The sequence below is a fragment of the Triticum urartu genome, chromosome 7 (assembly GCF_003073215.2).
Source record: "Triticum urartu cultivar G1812 chromosome 7, Tu2.1, whole genome shotgun sequence".
NCBI classification, from domain to species: Eukaryota; Viridiplantae; Streptophyta; class Magnoliopsida; order Poales; family Poaceae; genus Triticum; species Triticum urartu.
The window spans coordinates 353,301,967-353,326,574 of NC_053028.1; positions in this window are offsets into that span (position 1 = coordinate 353,301,967).

Sequence of the window (24,608 nt, forward strand, 5' to 3'; positions counted from 1 at the left end):
GAACTTGACACTTAACTTAATCAAAATGAATCAACTGCGTGTGTAGCCGTGATGGTCTCTTTTTGGCGGAGTCCGGGAAGTGAATACGGTTCTTGGGTTATGCTTGAACATAAGTAGTTTCAGGAACACTTCTTGATCACTTATAGTTCACGGCCGTTGCGTTGCTTCTCTTCTCGCTCTTATTTGCATATGTTAGCCACCATATATGCTTAGTGCTTGCTGCAGCTCCACCTCACTACCCTTTCCTACCCATAAGCTTAAATAGTCTTGATCTCGCAGGTGTGAGATTGCTGAGTCCTCGTGGCTCACAGATACTTCCAAACTGTTGTAGGTGCCGATGATACTAGTGGAGGTGACTCAACCGAGCTCCAGTGGGAGCTTGATGAAGATCTTGATCGTTGTTTTGTGTCTTTTCCGTTTGACCTGTAGTGGAGCCCAGTTGGGACAATCGGGGATCTAGCATTTGGGGTTGTCTTCTTTTATTTTGGTTCCATAGTCGGACCTTGATTGTATTCTGGATAATGTATGTATAATTTGTATTTGTGTGAAGTGGCGATTGTAAGCCAACTCCTTATCCCATTCTTATTCAGTACATGGGATTGTGTGAAGATTACCCGTCTTGCGACAAACCTACCATGCGGCTATGCCTCTAAGTCATGCCCCGACACGTGGGAGATATAGCCGCAGTGTGGGTGTTACAAAGCGTACGTAGCGTTGTCATTCTGGTCGCGAACATGTACGTACATACTGGTCGATCGGTCTGTCTACAGGCTGCAGCGATGAACCGTGGCCGTGTAAGGAAGGGTACGTGTGGTAATCGAGGCGCACACGTATGGTAGTAGAGGCATTCACGTAGCATGTACACGTACGTACATCGGCCAGGGTGGAAGAAAGTAAATACGGCCACATACATACATACGGGCGGGGTCTCGAACGCCTACTCGCGCATATGTACGGCTAGATCTCGTGTACATGGTTGTGGCAGGGTCGGAATGGAGAAACTGCGTCGTCGTGTTCATGGGGAGGCAACAGAATGCTTCGTGTTCATCAGGAGGCAACGAAACGTGTCGGCGTTCTGGGAACGGGGGTCTCCGGACTTGCCTGCCTGCGGCCCACAGCGTAGCCAAGCCAGCAGGCCGTACGGCCCATCTTCAACAACAAAGCATCCAAGACCCTCGCGAGGGTCCAAGCCTCGCGAGGAGGACGGCACAAGACCTCCTCTGGAGTAACCTAGCCAGCCAGGCTCACGAGGAGCAGAGATATCAAGGCAGGCCAAACCTCACGAGGCCCTCGTGACGTGAGCCATGACGCACGACACCAGGCGGGCGCCAGCGCGCGCAGCTTCCTTGTTTCCTCTTTGGTGCTAAGGAGGCCAGCGCAGGCGATGAGTACCGAGGCATCAGGCAAAGGTTACTATATTGGTGCAACAAGACCAAGACCAAGACCAGGAGGACGGCAAGACGGAGGTCATCGTGGATCCCAAGACGGCGTCACCGCCAGAGCCTTTCGCATGCGAAGACCACTTTTGTCAGGATAGCTTGTACTAGCTGTCCCCCTTCAAATTGGCCTGCCATTGTTGGCTCCTTTCCCGCTCAATATTTGGGAAGAGGACCAGGGCCTATATAAGTATAGCTAGCCACCATAGTAGGGCAATCTCATTTGATCTCTGATCTAATCTCTCTCATCACATCTTAGCTTGATCCAACCCAATCGAGAGCCTACTCACAAGAAAACCTCAACCTCAGGAGGCTGTTTTTCCCTTGTACTGTTCATCATCTGCCCTAGAGGCAATCCACCACCACCACACTGGAGTAGTGTATTACACCACAACGGTGGCCCGAACCAGTATAAACCTCGTGTCTTTCTGTGTTGCGAGTTCATCGAGTTCGTCTGCGAGATCTTAGCGAGCTAGGGAGTAGATCAGTAGGAAGGAAAGACTTCGCGCGCACCCCATTGTTCGAACCTTAAGGGTTTGCCGGAACCCCACATCCGACATTTGGCTCACCAGGTAGGGTGCGTCGTAGCTTCCCTTCCATCAGTTCGTCGCTCCGTTGCTCCATCGTCTCCATGGCGGACGCTCGCCGTGCTTGAGCTGAGCATCGAGCTGCCCTCACCACCCGTGTTGCTCAGATGCCTCCCGTCGGCTGGCCACATCGCCGTTCTCCGTCTCCTGCCGCCAATGTTGCCACCGGCCCGGCAGGCAACGAGCAGCAGGCGTCCTTGCTGCATCCTTCGGTGCGGCAGGACGGCCGCACTGCCACTCCATCGCTGACCCCTGCCGGTTCTTCGTCTCATGCGCACCGTGCTCCCATGGAGGCACGGGCCGTGCACCTCGCGACGAACGAGCTCCTGTGCTACTGCCCCGTCGACGACCTCTATGGGGAGTGGCTCGACCACGTCGCCGAGCTCGTCCGCGCCGGAGGGGCTCTCCGCCGCTGTCCCACTCTCTGCCTCCCCCTCAACCAGCCACGGGCGACGGGGCTCAGGGCATGCCTCCACCACCTCAACCCTAAGACGGCGCCTTGGCACCAAGGCACGTGGCTCCGCGGCGTGATCCGCCGCGCCCGGCGCCCACGCGCGAAGACAGAAGCTGCCAAGAAATTCCGCGGCCGCGAGAAGCTGTACCTGCGCTCCCCGTGCCACATCGCCAAGACCGCGCACCGCTCGCAGCGGTGCAGCGCAGACCTCGTCAAGACCAAGCTCCACCACCGAAGCGGGCCCCAGCAACCACGGCTGGCTGCCGCGCCTTCACCCCCGAGCTGCGTAGCGTCGCCTGGCCAGGCAAGTTCAAGCCGGATCTGCCTCCTCACTATGACGGTACCGCCGACCCCACGGAGTTCCTGCAGCTCTATGAGCTAAGCATCGAAGCGGCCAACGGCGACGAAAAGGTCATGGCGAACTGGTTTCCCATGGCTCTCAAGGATGGAACTCGCTCCTGGCTCCTGAACCTGCAGCACGGCTCGATCTCCTCCTGGGACGAGATGCGCGACTGCGTCGTCGCCAACTTCCAGGGCACTCGCGACCGCCCACCGGCCGCGGGTGATCTACGCCGCATCAGGCAGCAACCAGGAGAGACCCTCCAGAAGTACATCCAGCGCTTCAACAACACCCGCCTCAAGATCCCCAAGGTCACGGACGAGGCCATCATCTCCGTGTTCTCCGACGGCGTCCGTGACGTCAAGATGAAGGAAGAGCTTGCCATCCACGAGGAGCTCTACACATCTCAGGAGCTGTTCAACCTGGCGACCAAGTGTGCAAGAGCTGAGGAGGGGTGCCTCTCTCTCCTTGAGCTGCCAGCCGTGGGCGCGGAGGAGAAGAAGGCCAAGGCCAAGGACTTGAAGCGCAAGGAGGCAGCTGTGCTCGCAGCGGAGCCCAACATCAAGCGGGGCAAAGATCAGCCCGAGTCATCCAAGAACGGCCAACCATTCTGCACCTTCCACAACCTGAACACCCACAACACCAGCGACTGTCAAGAGCTCAGAGCCATACGAGAAGGACGCTACGGTCGACGCCCCGAGCGCAATGACCGGTGCTACGGCCGCGGAGGAGGACGTGGAGGCGGACGCTGGGATGACCGTGGCCCATGCCAGGAGTGGCGTGACCAGCCTCATGAGGATTGCTGGCAGGACCAACCTCGCGAGGGCGCCTGGAGGGACCCGCCGCGTGAAAATCGCCCCCAGGGAAACGCCGTTCTTCCCCCGCTGCCACCACCAAGAAGGAACAACGACGACCACCAGGACGAGGGGGCTAGGGGCTTCCAGGAGCCGCGTGTGATCACCTGCATTTTGGGCGGCGCCCAGGCCCCAACCTCTCAGCGCACCTTCAAACAGTTCGCTCGCGAGGTGAACGCGGTGCTCCCCAAATTCGAGGCCACGCGCGTGCTCGGGTGGTCCCAATGCACCATCACTTTCAACTTGGCGGATCAGCTCAAGTGCGCAGCCACCGCTGGCGCCCTCCCTATGTTGTGTTCCCTAGTCATCAGAAATGTGCAGTTCACCAAGACCCTCATCGATGGCGGTGCAGGGCTGAACGTCCTATCTGTCGACACGTTCGACAACCTCCAAGTGCCTTATGAACAGCTCCAGCCCACCAAGCCTTTCTTAGGAGTGACCGACGGCTCCACCACACTGATAGGGCAGGTTCGCCTGCCCGTCACCTTCGTGGAGCGCAAGAACTACCGCACCGAGCTCATCGACTTCGACGTCGCGCACATCTGCCTGTCATACAATGCCATCCTCGGGTATCCAGCCCTGGCCAAGTTCATGGCAGTCACTCATCACGGCTACAATGTTCTCAAGATGCCAGGAAACGAAGGAATCATCACGGTCCCGTGTGAAGAGAGGGATGCGGTGTGCTCCCTCGAGCGCGCCTTTCAAGCTGCAGCAATCGACGACCCCGACAGCGGAAATGAAGGCCCTCTAGAGGCCATCCCCAAGAAGAAGCAACCGCGCCGTGCAGGACCTCAGGAGGATGGTGTCACGGCAGGAGCGTCATCAGGACCAGCGCCCGCTCCAGGGGCGCCTCCCTCCATTGCGTAGGAAGGCGCGCCCGGCGCCCTCCTCGGGCAGGGCTCGGGGGCTCTCTTCTGGAGGGCCTCAGACCTTGCCAACCTCACCGGGGAGGCGCTTGGGCACCACTTGGAGGCATGCTTCGCGGCACGTGACCCTCAGGAGAGCAAAGGGCAAGGAGTGCCCACCACTCAGGAGTTCATCACCAATACCACCCGGGAACTGCAAGAAGCAAGAGCCATGTGCGGCGACAGCTGCCCACGAGGCGCAGCTCCGCATCCTGGCGAGGATGCTGTCGGCGTTCTGGGAACGGGGGTCCCCAGACTTGCCTGCCTGCAGCCTTCGGCGTGGCTCAAGGGGGGGCCAGCACGGCCCATCTTCATCAACACAGATCCAAGACCCTCGCGAGGGGCCAAGCCTCGTGGGGCGGACGACACGGTGCTTCCTCAGGCACGGCCTCATCAGGCTGGCTCACGAGGAGGCTTAGATATCAACGCGGGGTACCTCACGAGGTGCCCGTGACGCAAGCCATGACGACCAGGGGCGCCAGGCGGGTGCCAGCCCGCGCAGTGTCCTCCTTTCCTCTTTGGTGCAAAGGGGGCAAGCGCAGCCGTGGAGTACCGAGGCATCAGGCAAAGGTTGCCATTTCGGTGCAACGAGACCAAGACCAGGAAGACTGCAAGACGGAGGTCATCGTGGAGCCCAGGACGGCGTCACCACCAGAGCTTTGTGCAGGCGAAGACTACTTTTGTCAGGGTAGCGAGTACTAGCTGTCCCCCTTCAAATTAGCCCACCATTGTTGGCTCCCTTCCCGCTCGATATTTGGGAAGAGGACCAAGGCCTCTATAAATAGGACCAGCCACCCACCGAAGAGAGAGGTTCGGAGGGGTTCGATCAGAGAGAGAGAGAGAAGGGTGGCTGAACTCCTCCCAGCAGTTCATCACCCCAGCCAAGAACAGACCCTCGCGAGGCTATTCTTCCTTGTATCATTCATCATCATCAGCCCAAGAGGCAATCCACCACACCACAAACTGGAGTAGGGTAATACACCACAACGGTGGCCCGAACCAGTATAAACCCTGTGTCTCTTGTGCTGTTCTTTCCATAGCTTAGATCTTAGTGAGGCGGAGGGGTGTAGGTAGGTAGGAAGCGAAATCTCCGCGCGCACCCTAGTGTTCGAACCTCAAGGGTCTGCCGGAACCCGAAATTCGACATTTGGTGCTCCAGGTAGGGGTGCACCGGAGTTTTCTCTTCCGCCACCGCCACGGCCTGCCTCGCGATGAGTAGCGCGTCGCCCGCTCTGGCCGCTGGCGCCAGCACGGGGGCCAGGGGGCTCCGAGCCCTGGCCCCAGCCCTGCAACGGGTACGGTGGCCAGACGAGTTCAAGCCAATGACGCCGCCGCGCTACGGCGGCGCGACAGATCCGCTGGCCTTCTTGCTGCTGAGCGAGGAGGCCCTAATCGAAGATGGAGGTAATGATAGGGTCATGGCCAACTGGCTCCCCATGGCCCCCACCGGCGCTCCGCGCACATGGCTGCTCCACCCGCCGGCAGCCTCCGTGGCCTCTTGGGAAGAGCCCCGCGGCCTCTTCCCCGCCCATCGCGCTACACCAACACCCCCGGTCTTCACGGCCCTCCTGGGCGGCTCGCAGGCGCCGCCTACAAGTCACCACGTCAAGCCGTTCATCCACCGGGTCAGTGCCGCTTCCATGCGGCAGGGGCTCTCCCGGACCGGGCGGCGCCCAAGGCCGGCCTGACCTTCAGCTCGGAGGACCACCCTCCCAACTCGGCCTGCTCGGGTGCGCTCCCCATGCTGTGCACCCCCACCATCTGCCAGGTGGCTGTCACCAGAACTCTCATCGATGGCGGTGCGGGTCTCAGCGTGCTCTCAGTCGAGGCCTTCGACCTCCTTCGCATACCCCTGGAACGGCTGCAACCCAGCCAGCCCTTCTCAGGCGTTGGGGGCGGATCATCTAGCTCCTTGGGACAGATCCGGCTCCCAGTAACCTTCGGCACCTACAACAACTTCCGTACGGAGCTGGTCGACTTCAACATCGCCCCCATCGGCCTCCCCTACAATGCAATCCTTGGCTACCCAGCACTGGCCCAATTCATGGCCGCGACGCACCCGGCGTACAACCTCATGAAGATGCCCGGGAGCAGCGGTGCCCTCACCGTGTACGGGGACACCAGAGACGCGCTGCGGGTGCTCAAGCTCGCCTTCAAGACGGCGGCGTCGGCGCGGCCCGCCGACTTGGAGACCCCCGAGCCCAAGGGGGCTGCACCCGCAAAGAAGAAACAATTGTTCACCCAGGACAAGGCAGAAACCAAGCAGATACCCGTCGATGAGGACGGGTCCACCAATGCCACTTTCACCATAGGCGCCAACCTCGAACCCAAGCAGGAGGAGGCCCTGGTCGGGTTCCTGCGTACAAACAAGAAGGTATTTGCTTGGGAGCCTGACCAGTTGGCAGGGATCCCTAGGAGAGTAATCGAGCATCACCTCAATGTGTGCCCCAACGTGCGCCCTGTGAAGCAGAAGGCCAGGCGACAGTCCATAGAAAAGCAGGCCTTCATCGTCCAAGAGACCCGCAAATTAGAAGCCGCTGGGATCATTCACGAGGTCCGATACCCGGATTGGTTGGCCAACCCTGTCGTTGTGCCAAAGAAGGGAGGGAAGGAGCGCATGTGTGTCGACTTCACCAACCTCAACAAAGCATGCCCGCAAGATCCGTTCCCGCTTCCCCGCATCGACTAGATCGTCGATTCCACCGCGGAATGCGACCTGCTATGCTTCTTGGATGCCTTTTCTAGGTATCACCAGATCAAGATGGCAGTGGAAGACGTCGAAAAGACAGCCTTCCTAACCCTGTGTGGGGTGTACTGCTACACGTGCATGCCATTCGGGCTGCGTAACACACGGGCGACCTTTCAGCGGCTGATGCACATCACCTTGGGCCCGCAGCTCGGGAAGAATGTTGAAGCTTATGTCGATGACATGGTGGTAAAGTCTCGGGAGGCCAGGACCCTGATACAAGACCTGGAGGAAACCTTCGCGAGCCTCAACGCAGTGAACCTACGGCTCAACCCAGAGAAGTGTGTGTTCGGAGTCCCCTCGGGCAAGCTCTTGGGTTTCCTCGTGTCCCATCGAGGCATCGAGGCTAACCCGGAAAAGGTCAAGGCGGTGGAAGACATGAGCCCGCCAAAGACCCTCAGAGAAATGCAGAAGCTCACCGGGCGCGTGACCGCGCTAGGGCGCTTCATCTCCAAGTTGGGGGAACGAGCGCTGCCCTTCTTCCAGCTAATGAAGAAAAAGGGGCCCTTTGAGTGGACTGAAGAGGCCGACAAGGCGTTCCAGGATCTCAAGAGATACCTAACCAGCCCACCGATCATGGTGGCTCCGCGCCCTCAAGTGCCCCTGGTGCTTTACCTCACCGCCACTCCGTACTCCGCCAGCGCAGCCCTAGTGGCGGTTAGAGAGGAGCTCGAATCAAAACCGCAGCAGCAGCCCGGGACAAGGCAAAGCATGAACAAGGAAGACCCACAGAAACCGCCACCACAGCTGAGGAGGATCAGCCTCCGCAGAGGAGTGCACCGGAGGCGGAAGAGGCTCCTCCCCCAGATGGCCAGCCTCAGGAGGCCTCGTCGCCTCAAGACGCGCCATGGTCTCCGAAGGGATCCGCCAACACTGATGCGCCCAACCTCGTAGAGCACCCGGTGTACTTCGTCAGCACGGTGTTGCGGGATGCGAGGGAACGGTACCCCATGGCTCAGAAACTCCTCCTCGCGCTACTAGTGGCCTCGCGCAAGCTGCGGCACTATTTTCAGGGTCATCCCATCAAGGTCGTCTCGTCATACCCCCTGGAGAGAGTGCTCAGGAGCCCTAACTCAGCTGGAAGGGTCGCTGAGTGGAACATAGAACTGCAAGCATTTCAGCTCGAATTCAGCACGACCAGAGTCATCAAGGGAGCAGCGTTGGCGGATTTTGTGGCAGAATGGACGGAGGCGCCAGGCCTCAAGGACGACGAGGATCGGTCCCTATCCCCGGGAAGCGAGGCGCTAGAAGGCTGGGTCATGTACTTCGATGGGGCGTTCTCCAGGCATGGCGCTGGGGCTGGGGTGGTGCTTATATCACCCACTCAAGACAAGCTCTATTACGCTGTGCAGCTCTGTTTCCCGCAAGGTGAAAAGGTCTCCAACAACATAGCGGAGTATGAAGGTTTAAGATTCGCAGCTCCTTGTCAATTTCTCCAACAAGGTGTACGAGCCGAAGGATGAGGACATGGAAGCCTACCTTGCGGAGGTCCACAGGATGGAGAAGCAGTTCTGGGGGTTGGAGTTGCAGCATGTGCCCCGTGGCACCAATCAGGAGGCCGACGACATCGCCAAACGGGCGTCCAAACGGTTACCCTAGGAGCCTGGCATTTTCGAGGAGCGGCTCTTCAAGCCCTCAGCCCTGCCGTCATTATCAAACACGGCTCAACCCCGGGAGGAACTCCCCCAGCCACCTGCCTCATGAGCTCCGGCCTGTGGCCTGGCCTCAGGAGCACGCCTGCTCCTGACGACGGAACCTCAGGAGGGATGTTGGATCACGGAGCTCCGAAGTTACTTAACGCAAGGGACCCTGCCGAAGAAGGAGGAGGAAGCGGAGCGAGTGGCACGCCAGGCCACGACATACTGCATCAAGGATGGAGAGCTCTACCGGAAGCGACCAAACGATGTATCCCTGCGCTGCATCTCCAGGGAGCAAGGGAAGGAACTGCCGGAAGATATACATGGCGGGGACTGTGGACATCATTCATCATCACGGACCCTCGTCGGCAAGGCGTTCCGCAGTGGGTTTTATTGGCCCACCGCGCTCAATGACGCCGTCGAACTAGTGAAAGCTTGTGAGGCCTGCCAGTTCCACGCCAAGCAGATCCATCAGCCAGCAGGAGGCCTGCAGACCATACCCCTTTCGTGGCCACTCGCAGTCTGGGGGCTGGACATCTTGGGCCCGTTTCCTCGGGCGCCAGGGGGCTACCGCTACCTCTACGTCGCCGTGGACAAGTTCACCAAGTGGGCTGAAGTAGAGGCTGTCCACACCATTCCCGCGGGTCCCGCGGTCAAGTTCATCAAGGGCATCGTGAGCCGGTTCGGGGTGCCGAACCGCATCATCACGGACAACGGTTCGCAGTTCACCAGTAACCTCTTCAAAACATACTGTGCTAACCTTGGAACGTAGATATGCTACGCTTCGGTGGCGCACCCCCGAAGCAACGGCCAGGACGAGCGAGCCAACGTGGAGGTCCTGAGGGGCCTCAAGACCAGGACGTTCAGGAAGAAGCTGGAGGCCTGCGGCAGAGGTTGGTACGACGAGCTTCAGTCCGTGTTGTGGTCCATCCGCACAACCGCGACCAAGCCGACTGGAGAGACCCCGTTCTTCCTGGTCTACGGAGCCGAAGCGGTCCTCCCTCACGAGGTCAGACATCATTCTGCGCGGGTCCTGGCGTTCGACGAGGCACAGCAGGACGCCATGCGGGGGATGGACCTCGTGCTGGGGGAGGAACGTCGCCGAGAAGCCGCGCTACGAGCGGCGAGGTACCAACAAGCACTGCGGCGATATCACCGCCGCAACATCCGCCCCAGAACCCTCGAGGTAGGAGACCTCGTGCTCAGGCGGGTTCTCTCCAGGGAGGGGCTGCACAAGCTCTCTCCCATGTGGGAGGGCCCGTTCAAAGTTGTTCATGTTTCCAGGCCCGGCTCCGCGCGCTTGGAGACTCAGGAGGGGGTGCCAGTCCAGAACGCATGGAACATCCAGCACCTCCGGAGGTTCTACCCCTAAAAAGGCCCAGAGCCTGTGAAGAAGGCGAATGCCTGTGAAGCCATCGCGTTTTGGAAAAGGCCCAGAGCCTGTGAAGAAGGCGAATGCCTGTGAAGCTATCGCGTTTTGGAAAAGGCCCAGAGCCTGTGAAGAAGGCGAATGCCTGTGAAGCCATTGCGTTTTGGAAAAGGCCCGGAGCCTGTGAAGAAGGCGAATGCCTGTGAAGCCATCGCGTTTTGGAAAAGGCCCGGAGCCTATGAAGAAGGCGAATGCCTGTGAAGCTGTTGCGTTTTGGAAAAGGCCCAGAGCCTGTGAAGAAGGCGAATGCCTGTGAAGCTGTCGCGTTTTGGAAAAGGCCCAGAGCCTGTGAAGAAGGCGAATGCCTGTGAAGCTGTCGCGTTTTGGAAAAGGCCCAGAGCCTGTGAAGAAGGCGAATGCCTGTGAAGCTGTCGCGTTTTGGAAAAGGCCCAGAGCCTGTGAAGAAGGCGAATGCCTGTGAAGCTGTCGCGTTTTGGAAAAGGCCCAGAGCCTGTGAAGAAGGCGAATGCCTGTGAAGCTATCGTGTTTTGGAAAAGGCCCGGAGCCTATGAAGAAGGCCAATGCCTGTGAAGCTCGCCGCCCGTGACACTCTCACGTAATAATGAGTTGGGGTTGTACACGCCCCGGAGTCTCAGGAGCGCCGGCCTCAGGCCCTGGGGCTCCCTCCCACGCCCAGTGGCAGCACTTAGCTCCGCGCTGGTGAGAAGACGTCGAAGACTAGATTAGGTGCCGGACGCGGCTTTTCATTTGCTTTCCGCAGTTGGCTTGCTCCTTCTCATTCGAAGTTTTATTGAAGTTGTTGCCGTCTTTGGCTCGTGGTTCTTCGACTTTTCGCTCTCCTGCCTCGGTTTCTATTTTGCAAGGACTCGCGAGGGTGGGGGACAGCCGAGCGCCCTCGCGAGTGTTCCTATCCTAGTCATTCAAAGGTTTCGTGACCTGGGTCCATTACAGGAGCACCCCTCCAGTCCGTGCCCCACGGGCACCGCGACACGAACACAGGGCCTGGGTCGGTCGCCCCCCACGGCTGGGGCTGGGAACTACCCACGCGCGGGCACGTAGCCGGAAGGCACGATAGCGGAAGCAAATGATGATTAACGGCAATAACCCAAACACGCCCCCGCGGGGCTCCACACTACTGTCTTTTTGCGCAGGAAAAATGAAGAGAAAGAACAAATCAGGCGCAACTCGCCTCACACCGGCCTGCAGGGAGGACTCGAGCCGCCCACGGGGCTCAGGTAGACTCCCTCTCACGCTTCACCGGGGCGCGATGGCGGGCAGACACGCCACCACCTCCCAAGCAGATACGACGGCGTGGAGGCTGACCGCGGCCACCGCTGGAGGAGTCGCCGCTTGAAGAAGAACCGGAGAAGCTTGAGGAACCCTGAGCGCCGCAGTCACCCGAGCGCTGTTCTCTCCATCGTCGTTGGAGCTGGGTTCCCGGGCACGGTCGTCGTCCTCAGGGCAGCACCCCGCGCGGCGACCATCCTCCCCAAACACCCTCGCATAGAGGGTAGAATCGCCGTCAAACTTGAAGTGCAGGGTGCACCGACGCCTCGGGCCGCGCGCGCGGGCAAACGTCTGCCAACCGCGGGCCAAGGCCAGGCTCCCAGCTGCGGAGACCTCCAGTGAAGCCCATGAGGCCCGGCTGCAGCAGCCGTCAGCCTGGAGCCAGAGGCCGCCCGGGGCGCCCGCCGGGAGCTCGCCGAGGAGAAAGCGAGGAAGTGGAAGCAGGGTGCTAGTCGACTCCGCCGACCACACAACGAACTCCGGCAGCACCTCTGCAGCGCGGAAGCGCGGCCTAGGGGGACGCGCAATTGAAGCGCACCCCCCGGCCGCAGCAATCCGACCGTCACCATGCTGGGAACCGTCTCCGCGGCCGCGGGGAGCGGCCGTGGAGGCCACAGGATGCTTGCGAGGGCGCCCTCGGCCGCGCTTGGGCGTGGAAGAGGCAGGCTCTACCCGGCGAGCCTTCCCCTTCTCTGCGGCCGAGAACCTCCTCGTAGGGGCCATGAAGAAGAAGGAGAAGCAAGGGATGATGAACTGGAAGGGCGCGCGCCAATCCGTACTTATAGCCGGCGAAGGCCAACCGTCGGCCCCCACTATCACAGGTAATCATGACCCGCTTTGCATGCAGGGACTCGTCCAATCCGTCCAGTTGCCGAGGTGCCATGGGGAAGTGGAGACGCCCACGTCCAGTCAACCACCATGCGGCGCCCAAGGCCGCGGGCTGTTAGGGCCCGCGGCGCTTCGCTCTTGCCCTTCCGCCTCCCTGCATGGCCAAGTCCGGGCGCGCCTTGGGCCCGGGGGCTACTGTCGGCGTTCTGGGAACGGGGGCCCCAGACTTGCCTGCCTGCGGCCTGCGGCGTGGCTCAAGGGGGGGGCCCAGCACGGCCCATCTTCATCAACACAGACCCAAGACCCTCGCGAGGGGCCAAGCCTCGCGGGGCGGACGACACGGTGCTTCCTCAGGCACGGCCTCATCAGGCTGGCTCGCGAGGAGGCGGAGAGATCAAGGCGGGATACCTCACGAGGTGCCCGTGACGCAAGCCATGACGACCAGGGGCGCCAGGCGGGTGCCATCCCGCGCAGTGTCCTCCTTTCCTCTTTGGTGCAAAGGAGGCAAGCGCAGCCGCGGAGTACCAAGGCATCAGGCAAAGGTTGCCATTTCGGTGCAACGAGACCAAGACCAGGAAGACTGCAAGATGGAGGTCATCGTGGAGCCCAGGACGGCGTCACCACCAGAGCTTTGTGCAGGCGAAGACTACTTGTGTCAGGGTAGCGAGTACTAGTTGTCCCCCTTCAAATTAGCCCGCCATTGTTGGCTCCCTTCCCGCTCGATATTTGGGAAGAGGACCAGGGCCTCTATAAATAGGACCAGCCACCAACCGAAGAGAGAGGTTCGGAGGGGTTCGATCAGAGAGAGAGAGAGAGAGAGAAGGTTGGCTGAACTCCTCCCAACAGTTCATCGCCCCAGCCAAGAACAAACCCTCGCGAGGCTGTTCTTCCTTGTATCATTCATCATCATCAGCCCAAGAGGCAATCCACCACACCACAAACTGGAGTAGGGTATTACACCACAACGGTGGCCCGAACCAGTATAAACCCTGTGTCTCTTGTGTTGTTCTTTCCATAGCTTAGATCTTAGCGAGGCATAGGGGTGCAGGTAGGTAGGAAGCGAAATCTCCACGCGCACCCCAGTGTTCGAACCACAAGGGTCTGCCGGAACCCGAAATCCGACAGATGCTGGGCTGCGTGTCTGCATCAACGTCCCAGGGCTCACCAGGGCCGCATCTCAGGAGCGCTTCTGGCCTTCGCGTGTGGGCCGCTGCGGGGGCCCGCCGCACAGCTACGTTCGTATGCCGTTTGGCTTGCCGAGCGTGGCGTCGGCCTATCAACGCATCATGCAATGTGTTCTAGCGGCTCAGGAAGCCCGGTACCACGCCGTTCTGGAGGAGATGGAGACGGTCTTCAGGGAACCTCCCAAGCCAACAGAGCCTCCCGAGGCTCAGGGATCTGGCGGCTCATGTGGAGTCATTTCTTCAACGCACACCTTCAGCTACACCAACTCTACTTCGTCTACCGAACCAGGTGACATCTTCCAAGCTCGTTTAGCTGGGAGCGCCCCTCGGGCTGCATTATTCCCAGGCTGCATGGGTCCGTCCCTGCGGCATCTATCCCTTTTGCTTATGTCTTTAGCTTACCTTTTTGGGGGCGCCCCTCGGGCTGCATCATCCCCATGTCGCTCGGGCCGGACCCGGTGGCATGCATCTTCCTGCATTTATCCATGTTGATCTGCTCTCCATGCTTAACCTGCCAACTGCTGTCACCTGCTCGATTGCTGCCCACCACGAGTCTGTTCATCCTATGCAATTCGCTTGCACGTTAAAAGGGGGGCTCCTGAGCATCATGACTCAGGAGCTCTTACTGGCTCTCCAGCCCTAACCCCCTGGCCTTGACCACGGCATCGCGACCTGGCATACCAGTGGTGGCTGAGCTCGCTTGAGGGCCGGGACTTGAGGACATAGAGTGCTTGCATCTAACCGCCTTGCAGGGACATATAGTCACCAAGACACAAGACCAGGCGCAACCCACCTCGAGATAGGGCCTCGTGAGTCACGCACTGGCTCATGAGTGCCCAGATACACCTCGCAACCCTGCCGTGCAAGCCACGTGTCAGGGCGGGGCTGTACACGCCCTGGGGGCTCCTCCCGGAGGGGCCCCCCATCCCACGCCCAAGTGGAAGCACCATGCTCCCGCGCTAGCTGTCGACACTGCCGAAGAGCGGCTATGCCCGTGCACAAGTGGAAGCACTATGCTCCGCGCTGGTGATAAACAACTAAGGGCGGCCCCATAGTCGTACCAACCTCAGGGAGCCCAGAGCTCAGCGCCCAGCCTCACCACAACGCCTCCCCTCGGGAGAGCCGCACGAGGGGGCTGGGCACGGGGGTTGCGCTCGGGTCACGCCCAAGCGCACGCCACCCAACCAGTTCCCCCAGACCTGGGCGTCGCGCGCCCCTCCCGAGGCCTCGGCGAGGGCAGGTATGGAAATTGTTTGCACGTCAAGGGAGACTCCTAAGCATCGTGACTCAGGAGCCTAACTGGTCACGTAGCCCCTCACTCCTTGGTCCGTCCTGATCTCCGGTCGGCCCAATGGCGGTTGAGGTATGCGCGTGGCCGGGCTCAGCCGACATAGAACATTGATCTATCCTCACGAACTCTCCCTATATGATGTTTGCGCGTCAGGGGGGACTCTTGAGCTTCGCGACTCACGAGCCTAACTGGTCACGTAGCCCCTCACTCCTTGGTCCGTCCTGGTCTTCCGTCGGCCCAATGGCGGTTGAGGTATGCGCGGGGCCGGGCTCTGCCGACGCAGAACACAAAGTAAATAGGAAGGAAATCGCAAAACCTCGAAGCAAATATTACAAGCATATTTTTCTCACAATACCAAATGAAAAGTCTAAACACCACCACGAGGCCTGATACATGTCGCAGGAACGAAACGGGAAGAATAGCCGCATGTCACCCCTGGATATCGCCATCGCCCGCGGAAGGTGCTCCCCCGTGGGCAATGATGTTCTCACCTTCACCACCAGCCGCAGGATCCGCGACGTCGCCAGACAGACGATCGGAGACAAAGCCACAGAACCTCGTCAGCAAGGCCTCCACTTGACCTTGTACAGCCGCGACGACAGCTTCGTAGTGATCTTCAGCCACAGGCTCCAACAGCTCGTCAAGGCGAGCGCTGGGGTCGCGGAGGTGCAGATGGCTGAAGACGCGAGTCAGTGCGGCTGAAGACAGGACGCGAGCTTCTGCCTCCGCCATGGGACCGAGGCCATCAACGACCTCCTCAAGCACCTTCACCACGAGAGGAAGCAGCTGGGCAGGGCCGTCCTCGTTAGTGTCCAGCGGCTTCTCCAAGCCGTTCTCGTATAGTGTCTTCAGCGCCTTGCGATACCTCTTCTCGAGATCGGCGAAGGCCACGCAGTCTTCGGCTAGGACTCGTGCCTTGGCATCAAGATCGGCCTCCCTTGTCCCCATCTTCCACTCTAACTCTTCCAACCGGTTGCGCTCGGCGGCCTGCTTCTTCCCCAGCTCCGCCAGCTCAGCATCATGGTTCTTGACGGCTTCCTTCCAGGCCTTCATCTCCTCCTCCTTCGCTTGGCGGTAGCGTACCTCTTCGACATGCTTGTCGTGCACGCTCTGCAACTCGCCCTCCAGCACATGGCAGCGGTCACGAGCGGCCTTGGCGTCTTTCAGCACCGCCTCATGATCGGCAGCAGCGCTGGCGGCTCCTTGCTTCTCCTTCTCGGAAGCCGTAGCAGCCTGGCCCAGCACCAGGCGAACCACCAGGCCGTAGTGAAGCCAGCTAGAGGCCAACTCTAGACGCCCGGCCACCAGGCGCGGGTCCGCGCTCAGGAGATCCGCCTACAGCTGGGTCATCTTCGAAAGGGCATGCTCCAAGACAGCAGCAGGAGCTGAAGAACCAGTGAGTGGAGGTGATGCGGGTGGGAGGAGGCGAGACCGTCCCCAAGGCTTGGGAGACCACTACTAGGAAAAGGGATATACATGATATGGCCACTAATGGCGCACCATGAGTCGGTGCACCATCAGTGTGGTAGACACTAATGGCGCACCAGACCCACGGTGCACCATTAGTAACAATTTTTTTCCAAAAATTCTAATGGCGCACCTCCTACACAGTGCGCCACTACTATTTTTTTGCAAAACTACTAATGGCGCACCTCAAGCTGGTGTGCCATTAGTAACAAGGGTTACTAATGGCGCATTTGTCTGTGGTGCGCCATTAGTAACCTGGGACCAGCTAGATATTTTGGACAGCCACACCTACACACTCACTTTCCCCACTTCATTCTCTCCACCTCCTCCTCCAAGCTTGTGTCAGCTGCCTCCTCCTCCTCACCTCATTTGCACCATAGATTCATGAAGAGCGATGGTTATCAGAACTCCAGGGTAACGATGGAATCCTACACCGGTAACGACAAGGACAGATACTATGGAAGGATCGAGGAGATCTGGGAGCTGCGCTATGCTGGAGAGAAGGTCCCGATGTTCCATGTCAGATGGGCCAAGAGCGTCCTAAAAGAAGACCGGTATTTCACCACCATGGTTATACCCGAAGCCAAATCCAAGACCGCGGGCGCAAACGTCACCGCGAAAAATGAGACATGGGTATAGGCTTCCCAAGTGGACCAATGCTTCTTCATTACCGACCCGTCAAAGCCTAGTCGTGTTGTCGTGAGGAGAGGCAAAAGGAAGATCATCGGAATGGATGGAGTCGCCAATGAGCAAGACTTCGACAAGTACGTCGACCCGAAGATGGAACATGATGACGACGATGAAGTAGCAGCAGCATACACCACAAGAAGCAGGACCGCCCTACCTAAAGGACGTTCGTTCCACAGAAGAACTCCGTTTGTGAAAAACAAGGCCAAGAAGATTGTGAACAGATAGCTAGCTAAGATCGATTGTATTTAAATCGTAGTCTTCATTTCTCGATTGTATTACATGGGCACTTTTTGAACTCATGAATATTTTTAAATTTCATGGGCACTTTTTATATTCATGAATATTTTTTCAAATTTGATCTCTATCCCCTCCATCTCGATCGCTACCCCCCTCCATCTCGATCTCGATCCCCCCTGCACCATCCCCCGCTAGCTCCACCGCCGCCGACGACCCACCTCACCCTCCCCCGCTCCACCGCCGCCACCGACCCACCGCACCCTCCCCGGCCCGCTCCATCGCCGCTGAGCACCCCCCTCACCCTCCCCCGCTCCACCGCCGCCGAGCACCCCCATTTGATGATATTTTCAAATAACAAATTTGATAATATTTTTTAATATTCATAAAAAAATTATTACTGTTTTTATAAAAAAATTATTACTGTTTTTATAAAAAAAACATTAAAAAATAGCAACAAAAAATAATAATAATAAACATACTAATGGCGCACCGCTCGGGGGTGCGCCATTGCTATCTAAAAAAACATTCTAATGGCGCACCGCTCGTGTAGTGCGCCATTGCTATCTAAAAAAACATTCTAATGGCGCACCGCTCGGGTAGTGCGCCATTGCTATCTAAAAAAACATTCTAAAGGCGCACCGCTCGGGGGTGCGCCATTAGTAATCTTCCCCCCTAGCTCTAACTCGCCCGACCCCTTCCTCCCTCCCTCTCGCCAGATCCACTTCCTCCCCATTCTCTGCCCCGACCCCCGACCCACGACGCCGCTGCCCCCGCCGCCCCCGCGCCCCCTACGTGCGCCGCCGCCCCCGCGCCCCCCACCACTGCAGCTCCCCGCATCGCCGACAGCCTCCCCACGACCAACCGAGGCATCCTTGCATCCTCCCCGCGTCGCCGCTGTTGCCGACAGCCTCCCCGCGTCGGCCCCTGCCCTGCGCCGCCTCTACCTCAGCCCGGGCACGGGGTGCAGGACGACAACCGCGGCCGCCGGCCTCCCCACGACCAACCGAGGCATCCCTGCATGCCTTCGACGCCGCCGCTGCCGCCACCGACCCCAACCCCAACCCCGACTCCTCCGGCGATCGGCCGCGCCCGCCCAGGTACCTCTCCTCCTTCCTCCCTCCTCCCTCTCCACCCTTCCTCCCCATTCCCTGCCCATGAATGATTTTAGCACCACACATATTGTTCCCCGCACATAAGGAACAACACTAAATGTTTTTACGATGAATGGTTAAAAGAATCCATTTACTCTAGATGTTTAGATGTTTTGTCTTGTGGGTTGGCGGGGTGTAGATGATACATCAAGCTTGGTCCCTGAATGATTTTAGGACCACACAAAAATCATGCACCCCGATCGTTTGGCAACCTAGCTATTGCTAGCAGTTGGCCGTATGAGCTTGTACTTGCTGACACCCAAATGTATGTATTTGCACGATCGAGTAAATCATAGGGCAGGTCAAAGCAAGATAGGACGACCCTTTTCAAAAAAAGCAAGACAGGACGATGTGGTAGTTACTAACGAGCTTGAGACACTTGCTGAGACGAGAGAAGACAAACTATTAACGAACTTGATTAGCCTGCATGTGGAAATAAGATAGCATGTTAATTAGGTCATGTACTGTGCTTGTTCCTTGGCTATTTAGGTTGCAAAAAGGAATTTGAAAGTACTCCTTGCTAGGCTCCCAGCCACCAAAGCAAATCATAAAAGTTTGGCTGGAACCATATGGCATTCGTTGGCTCCTTGTCACAAAAGGAAGGATGGTATTCTTGCTCTTTTAAGCAGTAGTAGGCCTAGCCACCATCATCAGTCTTAGTACAACTCGGAAAGTACACCTTGTTGCATAAATCTCTTCCGCAAGCTGGCCTCGCAATTAGAGCATTGCTTCCGTCCCAAAACACGACAGCATCCTCCATCTCTTCCAAATCCATCCAAACCATCCTAGACCGATCAAGCTTAAGTACTCTGATAATAATAACTAGTTTGTTTTGAAGTTGTTACCCAACTAATTAAGTGACTGGCAATATCACCAACAGTTATTTGTATTAAAATCACATCTATTATTTCGTTACTTTTGTTCTGATATTAATTGTGCTTCTATTAAAATAATTGGGAGTTACTCACTATACTAGAACTCTGTAGGTTCACTTTGAGAATGTAAGCACCTATTATTGCTACTGATATCATTGGCTCATTGCTGCCTTTGTGCAATGCAGAACTATTAAGAGTGATTTGGCGGATTCAAGATTCTGTGAAGCTCAAAACTGAAGGTACTTAATAAACTCAAAAGCATTGATGATAACTCTTGTTGCCTAGAAACAGAGGTTGTTTACATATTGCATTGCTGGTGTTTGTTTATGTTCAGAGTTTAAGCATGTGTAGTGTTATGTAGTGTAATTTAGTGTAGTAAGCTTGTTCTAGTGTAAAATCAGACTAGTATGGCCCTGGCCACAATCAGTCAACATTAGCCTTCTGTGATTTTCAAAACAAGTTAACTGCATTTAGATCTCTTGATGCTCAAAACCTGTCAATTTCTATCAGCTTTTGATCTATCAAGTTGATATTCAGTCAAGTAGATGTCAAACTTGACACATAAACATCGGCTTTAATAAACAGAGAGACAAGATGTAGGGTTTTTAGCTGCTGCCACAACACAAAGTCTATAGATGCTGAAGTTGTCAGTATTAATTATCAAATCATTCAGAGTAGATGATGCAAGCAATCAACATTCAGTTTTGACCACAACAGTACACTTGCTCAGAGTTTAAGCATGTGTAGTGTACAACTGCTCTACTAGTGTAAGTCATCTTACAATAAGCACTACACTTGCTCAGAGTTTAAGTTTACTGAACCTATTCATTTTCATGGACTTAGTGAACATGATAAGACAAGCCAGATGCTCTATTTTTAATTAACAGTAATCCATGATCAGCAACAGTTTCTTTCACTAATTTTCAGTTAACAGCAATCCATGATTTTTTTCAGCTAAAACTATTGATGATTTTTTGTTGGGTGACCTATTAGATCTGGAATGGAAGCTCACATAAGTTGAGCTGATTTTTGTCCATATGAAAGTAGAGGACCATATGGTCTGTGGCCTTTTCATCCATATGAAAGTAGAGGCCCTTGAGTTTGCTGGGTTTTGTCTCCGATCATCATGTCGTGATGATTTTGCAGGTACCCCAAGAGGCCCTTGAGTTTGCCGGAATGTTGATTAACTTCCGTTCCGGCAAATTCGGGTACTCCATATGTCCTAGTTTCAGCAAAGGTCATGCTGAAATTTTCCATGAATTTTAGCATGACTTTGCTAAAAATCAGACATATGGGGTACTTGCTACTAATGCATGGGCCGTGGTATCTTAGTACTTAATTAAGTAGGATCAACTGCCTCTTGTGTTATACATATTCTATTTGGATGGCCCTGCTAACCCTTGACCATAAATACTTGAGATGGATGTAGCAGGCTTAATGAAAGAAATGTTTTTAGGCCAACTCCACTTGGCCTGGCAGAAAATGTACAAGTGTGCATGACTAACAATATTCTATTGTAAAGCTAAACAGGAAAGAGGAACCACTCATCCTAACCATTTGCTCTCAAAATTACCACTTCACTTCTTACTACTCAAAATCTTAGACCATCTCCATTCACCAATAGCTCAAACCAGTTCGAAGGGCGTGTTTTCACCACACTGTGGATTATCTTATTGGACCCAACGCAAGAGATGATGTAGTTTTGAATTATGAACCTAGGATATGTCGTCATCGGACGATGAAAGTCTCCCAGGGGAGTGCGGCTGGTGCCACGACGATCGAGGTCTGTGCGACATGCCTCACCTGGACGATGATCGGCGCTTCAGCATTAAGCTCGAGGAGATCTTCGAAGTTGAAACGGTACACAACGACGACAAGTGTTTTTTCATAATTAAGCATGACTTCAACTATTTCAACGTGTAATTTTCATCTTTTACAGTTCGAGTATAGCTTATCCCATGTCATGCAAGATGCTATGTCTTGGAGAGGGTGGATTTTGAAGACCATGAAATTTCTGACACAAAGAAAATTCACCTAAGGACTCATCACGATGTGGATTTTGAAGTAAATCTGTATAATTCTGGGAGCGTAACCCATTTTGGTTGCCAAAATTGGGAAGCATTTTGCAAGATGTATGGTTTTGATGAGGGTATGCTTGTCACCATGGATCTTGGTGATCCTGACATCGACCAAGACAATGTGGACATTTGGGTCCTTGTTGATACGCCTCCAGTTCTACCTCTATGTGAGTTTCTCAAACATAGTTAATTATTAACTAATTTATATTGTTTATTTCAAAATAGTTGAGAGCTTATTTCCATTGACAGCTTATTCTTATTGTTCAAAGAATGCGTGGAAGATGGTAGACAAAACCCACTACACCGATGGCTCTGAATTAACAACTTACAAGGAGAAAAATCATCTGGTCGGATTTTGTACTGACATTGAGAATTACAATATCTACAATCAAACTCCTCAACATTATGGTCAATACGTGCCACTAGTGCATGTGTTCAACAACGGTAACTACCATGGAGATACCCTGGTAAGAATTTTTACTATTATGACATCCGTGCATCTTTTGCATACTTCTAAAACTAGTACATCATTGCTAACTATGAAGTTATTACTATGTTTTTCAACAGATAATCCCAGAGAATTGTGTGCCTCATTTGATGTATCAGAAAGGTAGTCTTAATGTTTTGAACATACAGCCAGGTCATCCTATGAATCTCAACTGTCCATACGAGATTTCTAAAAGAAGTGGAGACATGAAAAATCAAAGGATGGAAAAATGTATGGATAGTCATAAGGAGGTTCTTGGAAGCAAAAGGAAGTGAAGCGCAAGAATTGGAGACAGGATGATCTCCATTCTCCATAATGGAGAGTCAGGGTCTATATTGTTTTATGCTATTTTACCTTAAATATGGTATTTAGGTCCTGCCTAATACTGATGATCATGTGCTAAGAACAATTAAGTAGGGTTGGTTCAATGACTATCAAGATGATGATCGTATGACTTGTTATTAATAATGAGTAGAAGTTGTATGATAATGATTAGTAGGACTTGTTAGGATTAGTATTACTTCCGAAAAACTGGCTACTCGCGGTCTCGAGACTTGTAATGCTCTATATTTGTTCGGTCTTTTGAATTCGGACACTAATATGATGAATTGTATTCGGAGACTAATCTTCTATTGTATTCGATGAATCTGCTATTGCTGTGTGGTGCTAGCTATATTTTGTCCAATAATATATTTTGTTACCTGTGAAAATATCAGAAAAGAAAAAATCCCTAATATTCATACTTGTGGCGCACCACTCAAGACACTAATGGCGCACTATAAAAATGACACTAATGGCGCATCACCCACTAGTGCGCCATTAGTATGCCAAAGCACATGGGTACATATGGCCCCCTGGGAGGCATTCTAATGGCGCACTGCGTGGTGTGCCATTATTACACCAGATACTAATGGCGCACCAGTGGTGCGCCATTTGTATTTAATTCTAATGGCGTGGTGCTAGTGGCGCACCTGTAGTGCGCCATTAGTTGGCAAAACTGGTGCGCCACTAGCATGCCTTTTCCAAGTAGTGGACCGCGGGTTCCGGAGCAGCTGGGACCTCGTCAGCCATGCTAAGCGCTGGCACCTCCAGAGCCGGCGGGGCCATGGGGGCTGATTCCACGCAGCAATGTTCCTCTTGGCCCCGCAAGGACGACCGGGCTGGGGAGATGAGGGCGCTGCTGCCTCCTTTCGCTGCAGAGGGAAGCGCAGCCGCCGTATCCTCCTTCCTCTTTAACAAGTACCGACAGCGATAAAGCGAAGCTCGAGATACCTACCGGTCCACCGCGAAGTACTCCACCTTTCGCTTGTGAAGCTTGAAGCCTGACAGCATCGGGACCTGAAGGGAGGGCGTTCGGGCCCCGACGGTGCCAGGCGGTGCGGAGGCAGAACCGGATCCAGCACCAGGAGGTGTTGGGGTAGAGGCGGCACCACGGACCACCAGCGATGACCTACCCTTCGTCGGGATGAGGGGTTGCTCCCTCTCCCCTTGGTAGGCGTCGGCTTCGACATCATCAAGAAAGGGCGCGGAGAATCTCGGCCTTGCTCAGAGGGGAAGTCTCCCCTACCTCTTCCGGGGTCTTCTCCGAGTCCACCTCCTCATCCCCCTCTCCGCGGGACTCGCCAGAAGACACCTCCATCGGTTTCTACGTCATAGGAGCTCCCGGAAGCACCGATGGCACCAGCCCGCGCGCATCAAAAGTTGGCATGGACGCGATGAATTCCTCCCGGTCCCTGCGTTGAAACAGGGGAACGAAGGCGCTAGGCGGGTACTCCTGGTTGTCCCCGACTATGAGGCACAGGGCGGTGTCCAATTCATCGTCAGGCAGGTCCCCTGGCCTCAGGCGGGTCTTGTTTTCCTCTTCTTTGAGCTCCCGGAGGGGGCGCGCGCGCCTGGAGTGGGGCAACCCGCATCATGAAGAACTCCCTCAGGAGCATCACCCCCGTTATCTTGGCCGCCCTCGCGTTGCACAGCTTTAGGTCGGTCATCATCTGCCCCAACATTGACGATGCCCGCTCGTCGACAAGCTCCGCCTTGGGCCACCCCTTGCCCTGTCGGGGCGCCTCCGTCGGCAACACCAGGCACGGATGGGCGTGCTTGGCGTCCATCATGACCCACTTGGATCGAATATTGTCGGCTCTCTTCCCGGTGCTCGAGATCGAGTTGGCCTTGCCGCAGGCGACGAAATTAGCGCATCCGGAGGCATGCTCGCCACTGACGCGGAGGAAGAAGAAATGGCGCAGGAGCGCCACGGACGGCATCACGCCCAGGTATGCCTCATAGTAGTAGGCAAAGATGGACAGGAGGAGAACAGAGTTGGGATGGAGGTGCAATGCCTACAGCCCGTAGTGGTCGAGGACTTCATAAAAGAAATCAGAGAAGGGAGGAACCAACCCAACAGTGACGCTGCTCGATAATAAGGGGAAGAAGGTGCTCCCCTTAGGCTCCGGCTCGTCAGACACAAGCCGGAGCTCCGTCTTCCCCCACTCATTGCTCTCTCCCGCTGTCAGCAGGCGCACGGAGGCGAGGCTCTTCTCTGTGACGTTGGGCGCCTCAAGAGTGGGCTCGTACCAAGCCGGTGCCAAGGAAGTCTTGACCTTGCGCGGCGCCATGAGCGGCAGATGCAGAGCAAGGCTGGGGCAGATTTGGAGGTAGTGGTGGCGAAGAGCGAGAAAGGGGATCTG